We start from the raw sequence: 14420 nt of genomic DNA on the forward strand, positions 1-14420 counted from the left end.
TCATCAACTTCTACAGTTAAATTCATCTGTTTTCGTATATTATTATTTTACTATAAACAGATAATTCTGTAATTATTTCCCAATGTCTTGACTTGTCATATACGGTCTGTCGCACCCTGGAACTGCAACTGGAACTAATCATCTCAGAAGCTACTGTTTCATTTTCCATTTTATTTTGTTTTATCCTGCTATCCTACAGTAAGTTACGGTAGTAACCCCTGCGGTGGCTGAATGATAAGACCTCCAGCCTGTTACGCAGGCGGCCTGGGATCGAGTCTCGGTCAGGTTTGCGATTTTTAGGGGCCTAATTGAAAAAAGTCAATAGTCATACTTGTGGTGGACAAGGTCGCAGTTCTCCCGCTGTTCCCCATATCAGGCATCTACATCATTCTGTCAATATTTCTCCATTTCGTCATCATTTCCCTGTCGCCGGCTGGCAACGCACGGAGGGAACTGGCCTAGGGACAAGGGGGGTTGCCTGTCCAAAACCTGGGTACGCAACGAACCTTAGTGTAGTCAACCAGTGTGGTTTGGAAATATGCTAGCTTGTGAGTTAGAGCAATAGATCGTAACAGATCACAGTGTTTGCCCATAGTGTTCCCCTTCAGTAATTCCTATTCCATTCCATTCCAAGTTACGGTAGTACTACAGGGTGCGGCAGTAGGATATGACGGGTTTCATAGCCCTGTTGTGGGACATTCAGGACGAATTAAAAGAAAACACATGTCCTACTGGAAGTAATCTAGTCTCCACGTCAAAAATACATTTCTGCAATCTACTATGAAAGTTCTGCATAGTCGCCCTCGGTAGCGCAGTTGGTATAGCGCTGGCCTTCTATGCTCGAGGTTGCGGGTTCGATCCCGGCCAAGATCGATGACATTTAAGTGTGTTTAAATGCGACAGTCTCATGTCAGTATATTTACTGGCATGTAAAAGAACTCCTGCGGGACAAAATTTCGGCACACTGGCGACGCTGATATAATCTCTGCAGTTGCAAGAGTCGTTAAATAAACCATAATTTAAATTTAACTCGTCCCAACAAAACAGGTTCGATGGCACTAATTTCGTTCCTTATGTTTTGTTTCGGATGGATTATGGTGCGAGGCTTGTTGCGATACACCCTGCTTTTGAGATAACCCCATAGGAAGTAATCAGCGCACACTACTCATGGTTCAATGAACTGTCTGCGAAACATGTTTCCAAGGAAGAATAATTTCACGATTTGGAGACATTGCCTGGCCGCCAAGATCTCCTGACCTGACTGCAGCTGATTACTTCCTATGGGGTTATCTCAAAAGTAGGGTGTATCGCAACAAGCCTCGCACCATCATCCAGCTGAAACAAAACATAAGGAAAGAAATTAGTGCCATCGAACCTGTTTTGTTGGGCGAGTTATGTAGCAGTTTCACAGCAGATTGCAGGAATATTCGTTGCCGTGGAGGCTACTTAGGAGATGTAGTTTTTAAAAAGTAATCAGACATTAATAAATTGCATTGTACTAGATTACTTCCAGTATGTGTGTTTCCTTTTAATTCGTTCTGCGTGTCCCATAACAGGGCTATAAAACAGTCATATCCCTCTGCCGCACCCTATATAAGTCAGTAAGTAAAAGATGAGTATTCTCCCTGGACCACAAATACAACGCAAATGGAATAAAAAAAATAGTATGTTATTGTGGACAAATTTCTAGTCAGACGGCTTAAGTACACATTACCGTGGCTCACTGCAGCTGTTCATTTTATCCTTATCAGTAACTGTGACAAGGACATACAGCGACGTGAGTTCTGTTAAAGCTACAGAAATTAAATAGATTGTAATCTACATATACAAAACACAAGTGATAAATTTAAAATGCGAAGTTTTCCGAAGATATAAACAGAAAACGAGCCCCTTTTGTGTACTGGAGGAACTGGCCGGCAGCCATTGTATAACAAAAGAACATATGAGAGGTGAGAACAGGAAGGGCAAGCAAGATGCACCCGTGAGAGCGTCGCCGGCTCCTCGACGGCCGTCCTCGGCAGGTCTCTCAACTCGCTCCCAACATTCCTGGCGATTTCTTCTCCAGGCCGCGGGGCAGCTCTCGGTCCAATCACAGCCGGCTCCCCTCACCAACGCGCGCATAGGATGCAATTGCTGAAGACAAGCGCAAGGCACGGTACCCTCTCCCCCCTCCCCATAGTATTTAAAGTTGAGGCGCACGGGCTCACAGGAGTTCATTTCTGGTCTGTCAGTGTATTGGTTTGGGTCGCCTTGCCGGATTTTTCAGTTTGAGACAGACAGACAGATAGACAAGCTGACACTTTGGATTGGTTACTACTCACTCACTCGCGCGACTCTCCACGACGACGCTCTGCTCACAGTTCGGTACGGACACACGCGGTGAGAGGTAGCGTCCGCCCCTTCGCTCCTGTCGCCCGATCTCCGAGGCTTTCTTTGACACTTGGTGAGTACCACATATTATTCAGTTCTTAAGTGCGAGATTTCACGGATCTCTCTTCTCTCAAGGGAGTCTCCGTTCCCCCGTATTCAAACCTCACTTAAAACTCTGTATGGTATTTGAACTTCAACGTAAAATGGCACATTTGAAAGTTAAGTTACAAAATTCTATCTTCAGAGACGTATAAAAATCGCAATATTATATGTTATAATTATTAATATATAATAATACTTAATATGTATAGAGTACGGGTGGAATTTACCAATTAAAAGTTTTACAATGTTCAGCAAAATACCTAACGATTAAAAGCGAGAGGTACAAAGTAACGCACTTTTCGAAAATATAGTCAACTCGAAATGTTCAAGGAGAATAGTACGATATGGTGACTTGAATACATCAGAAGACTATATCGGCAATCCTATATCCAATTCAGTTAAGTGCGAAATTTCATGTATTACTCTTCTCTCAAAGGAGTCTCTGTTCCCCCCGTATTCATACCCACTTAAAACTCTAGTGTTTGAACTTCAACATAAAATAGTATATTTATAAATTAAGTTAGAACACTATCCTGAATTCTACCTTCAGAGACGTATGAAAATCACGATATTGTATGTTATAATTATTAATCTATAATAGTACTTAAGATTTATAGGGTGTGGGTGGAAATTACATACATTGCAATTTTTAGATGTTCATCAAAATACGTAACGATAGAAAGCAACAGGCACAAAGTAGCGCACTTTTCGAATAGTGCAAACTGAAGCTAAATATGATGACTTCGCTGCTTCAGAAGACTATAGGTTATCCACAATTTTAAAAACTCTTCAGAATATCCAACTAAGGTGTAAATGTTTTCTCGGAAAATATTTTTTATATTTTATTTTAGACGTAAATTGGACGATGAAGACACGTCTAAGATAAACACTGCGATCATAAACTGGGTAGAATTCGACGCTGGGTGCTAGCGTAAACTGTAGTGAATATTAAGGTTTCTTAAGTTGCGTGATCTGAAAATACAGCAGATTGCTTATCGTGTTTCGAATTTAAATATAAGTTTTACCTCCAGTATTTCTTGCTTAAATACTAAATTTAAATTTCGGAATTAAATATCACTTTTCGAACGATAATGTTCGTAAATCGGTTCGGTAGAAAGGCGTTCGCCAGCGCATTTCGTATTTGGCGCTCGAGAGAAGCCGGTTGAAGTTGCATATACAGGAAGAGAGAGTGTAAACTAGGATGCTACTACTGTATTGTGTAACTTAACCTTCTCTCTTGAACTTGAAAAACAATGAATTCCTCTCAAGCTGATTTTTCTTTTGTCCCTTGTCAACCGTGAGGGCAGCGGCAACTCTTAACTGCCACAGAAATGATTCACGGAGCTGTGTGGCGGTCCCACAGTCCTTGACCGAGTCAGACCGCTCCGGTTTGAGAAAGTGTCAAGTTCATACAACTCGCAGACGATCGTAACCTCAGGATCTCATAATGGAAACATAAAATCGCTCCACTTTGTTTTCTACTCCACCGTCATTAAGACGTGAGACGAAGTCTGGCGCGTATTTTTTTTAACGTAGGCAAAGTTTATTTCCTTTCCACTAGAAATATAATCCCTCGCCGCCGGTAAAGTAAGAAATAAAATTACACAATCAGAACACACACCAGACGGCAAGGCGGAAACTCTTATACGCACCATTCAATATGAATAAAAAGGAAATGTGATTGAGATTCTGAATACTGCAACCATGTGTTGAGATTTAATATATCCGAAGTTCCGGACTACACCTTCAGGATCCCATTTTTCAACACCTGTAAGTGGAACCTGTAAACAGTTCTGAAATGTTTTAGAAATTAAATCAAAACAAGAAGCAAAACTTTCTCACATCCCAATAATTGCGAGAGTCTGAGGTCTCATAGAAACGCTAGGTTACAATTACTTATTTCTCGAATGGATCTCATTAGTTCTAATGTTGTTCAACATCCGCTAAATAACATAATGGTTTGCGAAAATGAAGCTGTCTTGATTTGTGATTTGCGTTGAAATACGAACACTAACGTTTTCGAACAACTCACTGGTTCTATCTCCAGAATATCATTCGTGACCTTGAAAGTTCGCAAACTGTGCTGTGTTCCAGGAATCAGCAAGGAGTTCTGAAACGACGGGAAAAATTACATTTCAACACACGGTTGATATAACGTAAAAGTACCAAATTCTCTTTTTTTTTTCTTTTGTAGGCCTAAGTGTTTACTGTTGGCCATCGAAAAATGAATCACCGTTTCAAATTACAGTATGGAAATGCACTAAATGAACAAGAACAGCTAAGAACGAAAAATCTCAAATTATAAAAGCTTAATATCGATTATTGTATCCCAACCTTACCGAATATGCTCCTCATAATGCTATGGAATAAACATGAAAAAAAATGTAAATCGGAAATAAAATCTGAAACTTGTAAAATACGGTACATCATAGTCGATCAATATCCAAACAAGAAATTAATCAGAGTTCATTAAAACTAATGTGAAAATTATATTTTGAACATGATGAAATCTTACTGCAATGTTATGAGAAACGAATTATTACAAGAGGCACGTGTAGAGTTCTCACTCTTGCAACCAGAGTACGAAAATCGTTTTTCTGCAAGTAGGTACACAAAATATGGAACCATAATTTCGTCACCTAACGTCCTTCCTATGCAAGAGTTCAATAAACTAAGTGAAATAACTCATTACCATATTATATTTTATTTGTATATGGGCGTGTGTGAATACGAAATTCGTCCTCGAACTAATTTAGCATTATAGATTTAACATCCACTTCGGCCTCGTTAGCGCCATATCTCACAGTTTCACCAGATGTACCAGGTGTAAATAGCGTACCCCTATATCACTAGCAGTAATAAAAGCATTGTTAAACCCCTATGTCTAATAAATAGCACGAACTAATTAAAACAATCGCTTAAAATGGTTTAGATATACGAGGCACACTAAATCTTCTAGAGAGACAGACATGAAGTATGTGGCTTTATATCAATCCCTTGAAGCATTAGCCATTAAAAGTTTTTCGTTGCTGTATCTCGCGATAACAGAATGGTCTAATATGTTTCACGAGTCTTTTGTGCTTTAGTTTTCAGTCTTGTTCAAAACAAATACTGTGCTTTTTAAAGAAGCTTTCGTTACTGGCTAGTTCAGTTCACTTCTGTTGTAATCACAGCATTTTAGACATCACATGTGTTTATATTTATTTAATTAGACATTGTTAATTGTCAACATAAATACAACACATAGAGGCAAGTGTTCATTGAATATTTTCTGCTCATTCCATCTCAATCCACCATTGTAACATCATCGTATCGTTGTGTTAAATTATTATTATTATTATTATTATTATTATTATTATTATTATTATTATTATTATTATTATTATTATTATTTTATTACAAGAAATAGGTTTCAGAACACGATAATGATTATAAAATACAGATGTAAAGGCAATATTAATATATGAATTAACTTTTAAGTTCGTTATACGTCAGAAAGAGGAAAAGGAATTAGCTGAGTCACTGGTTGAGAAGAAATTGCCTACTGAAGGATGCACTGGAAGGAATGGTGAACGGGAAAAGAGTTCGGGGCAGAAGAAGATATCAGATGATAAACGACATTAAGATATATGGATCATATGCGGAGACAAAGAGGAAGGCAGAAAATAGGAAAGACTGGAGAATGCTGGGTTTGCAGTGAAAGTCCTGCCCTTGGGTAGAACACTATGAATGAATGAATGAATGAATACGTATTTTACGATTTTGAATATTTCTCTTTCGTAATGCACTACGGTACTTACAGCCTTTTCTAACATCACTAACATAAAATATTTGATGTAAGCCTATTACATTCTGGTTCATTTTATTCTGAGTTGTAGAGTTGAATTAAATTATGTTTTATTTACCGACGCTCGCAACTGCCGAAGTTATATCAGGGTCGCCGGTGTGCCGGAATTTTGTCTCGCAGTTCTTTTACATGCCAGTAAATCTACTGATATGAGCCTGTCGCATTTAAGTACACTAAATGCCATCGGCCTAGGCCGGGATCGTACCCGCAACCTCGACCACAGAAGGCCAGCACTATACCAACTGCGCTACCTAAGCTGACTCTAAGTTGTAGAAATAAACAAATATAAGATAAAGTGTTGAACGTCGATGAAACCATTGGCCTTGTGCTGTTCTGCTGTAGTTGTAGTAATAGTAGTAAACAGTGTTTAATTTAACGACGCTTTTATCTGCAGAGGTTATTCAGAGTCCAAATTCAACGTGAGCTGTCTATGGCCGACAAATTTTGTGCTGAGTACACACATCTGACACAGGACCCACAAATTTACTTCTTTCCCGAAGGAAGCCATGCAGCCGTGCTAAGGGATTTTATTCTCATTAAAATCGGGTTAAACCCGTGAACCTATGATTCAATGCCTAGCATGTTAACCGACCACCGAGGATGACTATTCCATTGTAGAAGTCTTGTAAACATAAACCAAATTGTGGCGACATACGTAAAGAATATTTTGAAATATGTTACTGCATCAATTTCGTGTTGTTTTGAAAATAAAAATCTTTGCAGCGATTCAGTTTGATGATTATGGAATGCAAGCGGAACCCCGAAGTGGAAGAGCGCCTCTGGGGAAGCGGATATTGATGTATATCTTAAAGATGAATCATCAGAACTAGATGATTTCGCTGAAATGAACTCATTGTAGGAAGACAAGGCATGCGTTCTTTCCCCTTTTCCAACACAGCGCAGAAGTTACGTTAATTCTCTTAAGCAATACACTCTCTGACGAGCTTTACCTATAAAATTATGTTTCATTGATATGTAAGCCAGGACTTAAGAAACACCGCCTTAGAAAAGGCTGCCCAAGAAAATAATTTAAAAAATGAAGGAAAGAGTAATTGTGTTTAAATCAGTGAGTTAAAGAACGTTGGTCATGGTTTACGTAATGGATGAAACGCAAATCTTACTAATAATAATTAAAACTTGTTAAATTAACAACTTTTATGCTCCACTGGATTAACTTACGAAACTTAATAGGCTACAGTATTTTCCTTCAGTGACTAATTTCGGCGTGATTTGTAGCAAATTTCCAACTTATGAGGTTTAGAGCGTTCTTCCGGTTTCTACTTGCTTAGTATCATATAGAGAAATGTACAGCTGGTGGTGGGCCTAGTTTGACAAGTTCAAAATGGCCTTTAAAGTAAAATTTGCTGACTGGGAAGCTTTCGGTTAACCGATGTTTCGGTTGATCGGTATTCGGATAATCGATGCTCTACTGTATATTCTGTAAACACCTATAAATATTTTTCCAAACTGCGATTTAGCCTGTTACAATGCGACAAATAACTATTACATTTGACCTGAAAGAAAACAGATTAGACGAACGACGAGCAACATTTCATTGAATACGAAACAGGCAAGTAGCTGCGAAACGCTGAAAACGAGAAACTGAACACAATTGAAAATTCCAAGAGTTAAACTTCAACCCTACCTCGCTGGACGTCTCAAATCTCATAACATAAAAAACAACCTGACGGTCTGATAATTAACTCGGTATTAGAAATACTGTATGTTACTTCGCTCCAGCCGGCGCGGCGGTACGCTTTGATTGTTCACTGCTCACGTATGTGCAGACATTAAACCCTCTGTTATCCCCGTTTGTGAAAATCAATAAATATTAACGTTTCATTTCCCCCATTGGGAGAATTTCATAGCGGCTGCTCCCCGCTCCTGTCGATTCAGAGATACGGACGGTTTTGTCCCTGATCTCGCTCTCTCCCTCTGCCATGTGACGACACGGAGAGCTGGAGGCGGTTGATACGGGGGTTAATTCAGCAAGAGAGTTGTTTTAATAAAAGAAATTATTTGCCGGCGAGCGCTTAATTAACCAACAGTTCGTATGAAACCACAGGCAGTATGGTGCGTTTATGAAATTAACTTTCAAAAATTCTGTGTCCAAACTTGCCGCCTGTATAATATGCCGTAATTTGCTAATATAATAGCATTTCAAGTACATTCAGTTCAATTAACATGTTGTCTTGCACATTGTAGCCATACGGATTGAACAGTGCTTCTAACACTTTTTAAAAGAGAGGATTCGAATCCTGGTCTCCGCAATGAAAAATCGATGTTGTAGATCTTATGGTGTTGGATATTTTAATTGTATTTTTTAAAAATCGGTTATTTTAAGACGCTTTTTCAACTGCTATGGTTATATAGCGTCTGAATGAGATGAAGGGGATAATGTCAGCGAAATGAGTCCAGGATCCAATGCCGAAAGTTACCCAGCATTTTCTCTTATTGGGTTGAGGGAAAATCCCGCAAAAAAATCAACCAGGTAACTTGTTCCAACCAGGATTTGAACCCGGGCCCGCTAGTTTCACGATCAGGCATGCTAACCCTTACTTCACAGCGGTGGACTTTATTTCTAATTGAAATCTTCGAGGCCAGAATCTTACATTCAATGAAGTAGTACCTAATTTGGACAAAGAAGTGAAAAAAGTGATGATCAATGGGAATGAAATATATTTTTTTGCCTTTGTTACTTCATCTGACGAATTTGGCAATGCGTAATCAATCCGAGCCGGGGTCGACCTGCAACTTTCTCACCGGTCGGGTGTTAAGTTCGAGGCACGTATCCGCGGTTATTCAGCAGTAAACAAGGTCGGTATCACTGGAGGTCATCGTGACGTCACTCTTTGGTAATAGTTCTTTAATTAATTAATACCATCAAAATTTGCATAATTTTAGTACATCATCGAACAGTTTCAAGAATCTTATGTCACTTCTCATTTGCCTAATTGTCCTATCACCTAGTGGGCTTGCATAATGAAGTCCTGCACATACCGCTGAAAAAGTACTTCAAAACATAGAAGCAATGTGTTCTTTATTTTAACATTACGACTAATGAATCAATATATTCTGCGAACTGTTACTATTTCTCTTGACTCAACTTTTCATTGCTAAGGAAAGTAATCGGTTTGAGCCTGGCAGAACTTCTTAGATTTATAACAAAGAAGCGGGTTTCTCCCAAGTACTTCATTATACTGAACTATTGCTGCGTTATTATCTTATTATCATCTCGCTATGTTTGAAGAACTTCTGTAGTGCAGAAAAGACAATAACAAATTTATGCACTCAAAAGTATAAAACCACAAAATAAAGCCGCTGTCAGACTAATATTCCAAACTCAGATATAAAAACAAGATGAATCCTGAATAATTTCAAGGGAAAAATTGTCCCGGGAACGGGTATCGAATCCGGGATCTTTGGCTGAGCGCGCCAATGCTCTACAAACTGAGCTATCCAGTAGCTCTACCAGATCTTGGCTCAGTTATTCCCTTTATATTCACATACCTCAAGTGGGTTGACAAGACGTCAGAAACCCAGCATTGAGTGCACACCATGCCGTGTGACTTAAATTTGTGATTTACTATTAACGAACAGTGACATGTATTTTATAAATCTGGTTTTCAGGTATAGCTCCATATGAAGCCGACTTAAATAATTTCAAAGGGAAAAAAGTCACTGATATGAAGAAAAATGCTGAAAAAATTCTGCAGGTTATAGTTAGGGCACAAATGCGGGTATATTATATTATACTATACTTCGGGTCTCTGCACATACATCTTATATCATAATCATGTATGAAGAATGGTATAGTATACTATACTATCAGGACTCAGGAGGCTATATGATGGGTTACGTACAAAATACCAGGGGCGGAGTTTGTTCAAAAATGCCATTCCTCTTCTGGTGTTACTTCTTTATCGCCATATCGCATCCAAGTACCCTTTGTAGCCGCTAAGAGACGTCATGTAAGTTGCTTTTCCTCACAAATTAAGGGTTTGTTAGAAAACCGCAAACCAATTAAGCTGAGTTATGAGGTTGCCAACCCTGGAAGTCCAGGTTTTAAACTACTTAAGACGCAGGTAACATATGAAATGTTGAAAAATGTTTGCTAAATTGTAGTTGCTGTACCGCCATCGAGACCTGATCCGCGTTATGAAAGCTGTCTGTCATGCCAGAGCGTCCAGAGTCCGACGCCAGAATACATAATCTCGTGAGAAGAAGGCAACCGTGGAAGACACAATATGAGTTATTGCCTGTGCGATTACATTCCAGTCAGATAATCCACGTAACTTCTCCACCGACACATCATAAACACCTTCTCATCGCCGTCAACGTCCACCACAGAGTGAAATATAAGTTTTACTCCCGTTTCGCATAAGTTCAGGCGAATTACTTATTTCTGTCATGCGGGATCTTGTTCAGAAGTAGTGGAGGAAAGAATCTAGAAATACTTTGAGTAAATACGGTGTAACTATTCTAAATTATTTCTGAATCTGTCACTCTGAATGTATTTCTCCATTACCCTTTCTTTTTAAGTGCCCCTATTTATTTCACATCAACACAATTTTTCACAAATGAAGACTGGACGTTAAAAAAGGTCGTAAGTACTAATATCATTTAAAAATAGTTTTTTTCCAAAAAAAAAAAAAAGAGTTTATGTCCCTGGCTTAATCCACTAAGAAAAATGATAAATTTAATTTAATTTTATTTAAGCCCTAGCTTCTCCCATGGATGTGCAAAACGTATATTACATTACTAGTCGCACAAGAAAGCTCTGTTTTCTACGGTTTGTCTCTTTGACACTTACAGTCTTTTTTATGTCCAGTCTTCAAATGTCAGGCTATGTGGTCAGTTTCGGCAACTGTCAAATAATGCTTCGTAATTTATTTTTAATTTCTTTTTCCTCCTGGTCCGGAAGTGAAAAAGTTTAGAGGCCATGTTGTAACTAAATTTACTTTTGTTTATCAACTGTGTTCAAGTTCTCTGCGGAAGGGATTTTCTCATGAAATTTCGGCCATATAATATAGGACGACTACCCACCCACCTTCGTGATGAATTTGGGGAGCTACAATAGACAACGAAATCCGGTTACGAAAATTAGCTATAACTGTTGGGGGGGAGGGGAGATTATTGTGCTAACCACACCATACCTTCGCGCTGGTTTCATGATCGTTCACCTCTACTGAGACTGTGGATGTGAGGCCAACAGTCATCTGGTTGGTCGGCCCTGGTTCTTTATGGGCTGTTGCGCCACGGATTACATTACGTTTAAGCTCCAGATTGACCAGCATAATGCACTTTCAAGGCTACAACTTTTATCATTTTCACTATGCTGTCATCTAGTCACTGCAAAAGAAGTCACGTTATAACTGATGGAATTGCATGGAGTAATAGCTTAGAGCAGTACTTTCATCTAGCAGTCGTTACCAAAAAATTCATTTTCGACATTGGAGATCCTAGCGGTTGTTCTCTTTTATATGCTGCCATTTAATAACATGGGAATGGCCAATCTAATATATATGCGAACAGGGGTTTAAAAATGATCGCATTTGAACTATTTCAGAATTCACTTTAATGAAAGTACACAAATTTCAAAATTTTGTATTTATGGAGATAATATATTTCTTTAAAATAATTTCTAGGAAATGTGTTTGCAATTATATCACTCAATTAAAGGCTCAGACATAATTCTTTGGAGGCCAAAATCATGAATTAGAATCACTTTCAGAAAATATAAGTTATATTTTTCTGTTGTCAACATAATGTCCTTCGTTTTTATTTATGTCTATGCCATACCACTCCAATGTCTTCACAGCTGTAGCTTAGTAAGCTTCGGTTAACAAGTTAGGTATGGATTCAGTATCAAAAGAAACATAAATTTTGCACCATGCTCTACATAGACTACAAAGGTAAAAGAAGTAACGCAGTGCTCCAAGGCTGATTATTTGGGAATGATTCCCCCCACTGAGTGTAAGGGTAGACTACATAAAGACATCGGGTGGTGGAATCTCGTCTCTGTTTTCTTTCCCATAGTCTGTACCTGTTTGTACACTCTGGTTTTACGCACATAGTGGAAGGCTCTCCGAGGTCACCTTTTTAGGAACCTTCTTCATTTGGGCTCGTTTTATGTATTAATAATGTTTGAAACTGCGTGTATTCGGTTGGTGTGTCTGTAGACATTCTAGGAGTGGGCATTCCTCTTCTACGCACGCGGTGGTGCGGGAGGGTGTATGTTTGCTCGTCCACTTGGTATGTCTGGGGGGTAATGTAGTCAACTACCTGTGCAGGAGGGGGGGTTGTTGTATTGTACTGTCCCCAATGTAAATAGTTCGGCAGCAAGTGAATAGCTTTACCATTCCTCCTTCTTTCGTTTAGTTTTGTCGGTGTGCTGATGACAGTATAGTAAAGTCTCATTACCCGACGACAATATTTCATCCCACTGAATGAACAAATAAATAACGTCACACTTCGGCAGAAGTTCTATTGCTATCTTATGTATAATAATATCGTAATATTTTAATTGAAGGGTTCAGAACCATAGTGGGCCAAGCGCCATTTACTAAAACCGTAGAAAACATGGGTTAAAATGAACTTTTTACCATAACTCAATGGAAACATATAGCAAGTAATATAAAGTATACACATTAAAACTAAATGATATGTCAATTTTCATTAAATTATGTTATTCACTTAACGTTAACCCTTGCTTTCTCCGTTTTTAATAAATGGCACTTGGCCCACTATAGCTCTGAACCCTTCAATTGTTATTTCTTAGTCGAAAGACTAGGTGATCGTTGTCGTGCTTTCCCATGCCACAGGAAATCCACTATGTAAATATCAGGTAAAAAGACCAAAATAATGAGCTTACTTACTTACTTAGAAATGGCTCTTGGAGAACCCGGTGGTTCATTGCCGCCCTCACATAAGCTCGCCATCGGTTCCCATCCTGAGCAAGATTAATCCAATCTCTACCATCATATCCCACCTCTCTCAAATCCATATTAATATTTTCCTCCCGTCTACGTCTCGGCCTTCCCAAAGATCTTTTTCCCTCCTGTTCCAAACACTCTATATGCATTTCTGGATTCACCCATACGTTCTACATGCCTTGCCCATCTTAAACACCTGAAATTTAATATTCCTAATTTTGTCAGGTGAAGAATACAATGCGTGCAGTTCTGCATTGTGTAACTTTCTCCATTCTCCTGTACCTTCATCTCTCTTAGCCCCAAAGCACCTTATTCTCAAACACACTTAACCTATGTTCTTTTCTCAAAGTGAGAGTCAAAGTTTCACAACCATACACAACAATCGGTAATATAACTGTTTTATAAATTCTAACTTTCAGCTTTTTGGAGAGCAGATTGAATGACAGAAGCTTCTCAGCCGAATAATAACAGGCATTTCCCATTGGCCTATTTATTCTGCGTTTAATTTTCTCTCGAATGTCATTTATATTTGTTTACTGTTGCTCCAAGGTATTTGAATTTTTCCACCTCTTCAAAGGGTAAATTTTCAATATTTATATTTTCATTTCGGACTAAGTTCTGGTCACGAGACTTAATCCATATACTTTGTTTTTTTTTTTTTTTTTCGGGATTTACTTCCAAACCTATCTTCTTACTTGTTTCAAGTAAAATTCTAATGTTTTCCCTAATCATTTGTGGATTTTCCCTTAACATATTCACGTTATTCGCATAAACAAACAGCTGATATAACCCGTCTTAAAGTATATCTAGGTGTATGAAAATCCTCACTGGATAAGGTAACATGTATAAAGAAGAAAGAGACTATAATCGTTGTCGTGCTAACCCCCAGTTGAGGAAGATCCACTGTATCCTGTCGGGTAAAGGAACCAAGATGTTGGCTTAGAGGAAAACACAGGAATGAGCTTTGAAAGTCATCAGTAGACTAATTTATGAAAACATTCTTTTACGAGTAATCTTACACCGAAAAAGGGTGAACATATGGACCACATTCCGCGAGAGATAGCATAGCTCTTAATGTAAGAAATTACGATTAGTCTATTGATGCAAACAGGAAATATCATGGCCTATTAAAAGGTGTTTCTACAAAACAAATTGTTGGTATCGAA

At 38.5% G+C, this 14420-nt stretch overlaps 1 protein-coding gene and 1 long non-coding RNA gene across 3 annotated transcripts in view; one reads left to right on the forward strand and one right to left on the reverse strand.

Annotated features, from left to right (window-relative positions):
- LOC138715135 (uncharacterized) overlaps positions 1–14420 on the reverse strand; it is a 307964-nt gene that overhangs the window by 38480 nt on the left and 255064 nt on the right. The gene's annotated exons all lie outside the window — the stretch shown is intronic.
- The window catches only part of LOC138715134 (microtubule-associated protein futsch-like), a 256913-nt gene continuing 244699 nt past the window's right edge, over positions 2207–14420 (forward strand). For both annotated transcript variants that reach the window (XM_069847673.1, XM_069847674.1), the window contains exon 1: positions 2207–2443. The gene's annotated coding sequence lies outside the window, so the exon portion shown is untranslated. The remainder of the gene's footprint in view (positions 2444–14420) is intronic.

The sequence above is a fragment of the Periplaneta americana genome, chromosome 15, assembly GCF_040183065.1.
Source record: "Periplaneta americana isolate PAMFEO1 chromosome 15, P.americana_PAMFEO1_priV1, whole genome shotgun sequence".
Classification (NCBI taxonomy): domain Eukaryota; kingdom Metazoa; phylum Arthropoda; class Insecta; order Blattodea; family Blattidae; genus Periplaneta; species Periplaneta americana.